The sequence below is a fragment of the Panthera pardus genome, unplaced genomic scaffold (genome assembly GCF_024362965.1).
Source record: "Panthera pardus isolate Hobbes unplaced genomic scaffold, ASM2436296v1 HiC_scaffold_1, whole genome shotgun sequence".
Classification (NCBI taxonomy): domain Eukaryota; kingdom Metazoa; phylum Chordata; class Mammalia; order Carnivora; family Felidae; genus Panthera; species Panthera pardus.
In genome coordinates, this window is record NW_026526654.1 from 56563498 (window position 1) to 56566580 (window position 3083).

A 3083-nucleotide genomic window follows, 5' to 3' on the forward strand; every position below is an offset into this window, starting at 1 on the left:
TCCCAGAATATCTTAAAACCAGTTACAATATAATTATTTTTTTTAATATAAAAAACAAATCATGTAAGAAAGAGATTCTGCCCTTGCATATTCTCATAATGGTGGAAGTGTACAGAAAAGGGCAAACACTTTATTAATTGTGTAATGTCTTAAGAAAAAGTCCTTGGTAGACACAATTTCTCTCTGTTTTTTAAGTCTCTTGGGCAACTTTGTTTGTCTTTTGAGAGCAGCTATGTGTTCCCCACTCCAATAGGCTTTCATTTCCTCCCAGAGAACTAGGAATCTGACCCCCTTGACCATAATAAAGCAGGTCAGAGATGCAGCCACAAGTGGTCATCTGCCAGACATTAACTGCAGCTGTCTGAAGCAAGTGAACTCTTCATTTCAGGACTTGCCCATCAAGGTCTGTGTAGTCCAGGAGCTGCCGCTGACCATGGTTGCCATTCCTAGAAATGAAAATAGCACGAAGGAAGTAGAGATGAGTGGTGGAAGGAAAACAGTTCTTAACCAATATACAATCTACAAACACAATTCCATAGATGTTATGAAGATTTTCTTATGTCCATATGATAATTTTATCATTTTTGTTTTCCAGGTATAGAAATCTGTTTAACTAGATAATATCTTACTAGATATAGAATTGATGTTGGTAATATCTTTGGGGTAATAATGCTATATACTGAAATATACCTCGAGCATTCTTTCTAAATTCATTTCTTAGACTACAAAAATACATGGGCATACTAAAGTACTTCTTTATGTTAGAACATGAATTTTATTTACTCAGAAGGGTAGTTGGAAAAAACAACTCAAAATCATGGCCAGAAACAAGAGCTGAGTGAACTAAGTGAGTATCAAAATCAAAGAAAAGATGGAGCTGTTTATATCTACATATTGTTTCCCCTTTTATGCATTGTTTAGATACAATAGACTTTTTAGTCTTTTTTTTTTTTAACTTAAGTATAATTGACATACTGTGTTATATTAGTTTCAGGTATACAATATTTCAGGTATTCTAGGTAGTTTTCAGTGCTCATCAAGAAAAGTATACTCTTTTTTAAACGTTAAAAAAATTTAAGTTTCATTTTTATTTTTGAGAGAGAGAGAGAGAGGCAGAGCATGAGTAGGGAGTGGCAGAGAGAGAGGGAGGCACAGAATCTGAAGCAGGCCCCAGACACAGAGCCCAATGCAGGACTCAAACTCACAAACTGTGAGATCATGACCTGAGCTGAAGTCGGATGCTTAACCGACTGAGCCACCCAGGCACCCCAAGCAAAGTGTACTCTTAATCTTCTTTATTTCACCCATCCCCCACCTACCTTCCCTCTGGCAACCACTAGTTTGTTCTCTGTATATAAGCATCTTTTTTTGTTTGTCTTTTTTTCTTTCATTTATTTTGTTTCTTAAATTATACATATGACTGAAATCACAGGGTGTTTGTCTTTCTCTGACTGACTTATTTCACTTGGCATTACACTCTCTAGATCCATCCAAGTTGTTGCAAATGGCAATATTTCGTCTTTTTATGGCTGAATAATATTCTTTATATACACACACACACACACACACACACACACACACACACATACATATCACATCTGCTTTATACCTTCATCTATGGGTAGACACCTGGGTTTCTTCCATATCTTGGCTATTATAAATAATGCTACAATAAACACAGGGGTGCAAATACCTCTCCAAATTAATGTTTTCATATTCTTTGAGTAAATACCCTATAGTGGAATTACTGGATCCTATGGTAATTTTATTTATTCATTTATTTTTATTTTATTTATTTTTGTTGTTTAACTTTTATTTCATGATCATAAATTTTACTCTGCCATCCAGCTGGACTTGGAGGGGAGTAAGGAAAACTTGGGACCCATGGAGCTGTCGCGGAAGCTCAAAGGTTGCAGGAGATTTTAAACAGATGGGGGTGAAGGGGTGCTCTACCAAACTGTGAAGGAATGGTCTGGTAGTTAAGATAAAACACAAATCAAATTTATTAGATTTGTCCACAGTCAGCAATGGCGATCTTCTAGCTGGTCTTGCCATTCCTGGACCCCACGCTCCATGGCTTCCGAAGTTCATGCCTTCCTTCACCTTGCTAAACGCCACGTGTTTGTCATCTAACCGTTCGGTCTTGGCAGTGCAGATGAAAGACTGAGAACCGTTCATGTTGGGTCCAGCATTTGCCATGGAAAGAATGCTAGGGCATGTGAGCTTCAGGATGAAATTCTCATCATCAAATTTCTCCCTATAGGGAGATGGACTTGCCACCAGGGCCATTATTGCACCACCCTGGCACATAAATCTCGGAATAATCCTATGAAAGCAGGAACCTTTGTGATCAAAAGCATTCTCCCCAGTGCTCCGAGCATGTAAGTCCTCTGCTGTTTTTGGAAATTTGTCTGCAAACAGCTCAAAGGAGACATGGCCCAAGGGCTAGGTGTCCACAGTGATATCAAAGAAGAACATGGTGGGGTTGACCATGCTTGGGCAGGTTGGTGGTTCCAGGGCGGCAGTGTCTGCAAGGCCTGGCAATTTTATTTTTAATGTTTTGAGGAATTTCCATAGTGTTTTCCATAGAATAGACTCTATTAACGTGTATAAGATTGTTAGGTTTCTCTGTGTATCCATTTCACTAATTTAATAAATATTAAGTATCTACAGTGCATTTGCTGATCTGGTAAATACTGAAAGTACAACAAAAAGACAAACAGACCTTACCCCTAGTGTAATAAGGAAGACAGGCATTATTCAAATAATTACATACTATATGAATATAAACTGAACTCTAATCATGGAGGAGATGTTATGATTGCCTGTCATACAGGCCTGGATTTTAACTGGGGCTTGAAAAAATGGTAAGAATATATTTGTTATATAATTCTTAGGAGTTTCTTTTTGAATATGAATACAACTTTCCTTTTTCTCTCTTTAACTTTGTTTATGTCATGGTTCTTCATTGTGTGCAACTATGAATCATTGGTAGCAGCTACATAAAGCTATAAGTGAAGAAAAAGGACTCTGATTTTCTATTTACCATGGCTATAGGAGCTGAGTATTATTAGCACACTTCT

General features: G+C 37.3%; 1 pseudogene; it reads right to left on the reverse strand.

Moving 5' to 3' along the window:
* Nucleotides 1-2005: 2005 nt before the first annotated feature.
* LOC109247191 (peptidyl-prolyl cis-trans isomerase A-like) lies at nucleotides 2006-2493 on the reverse strand (annotated as a pseudogene).
* Between the last annotated feature and the right edge of the window lie 590 nt (nucleotides 2494-3083).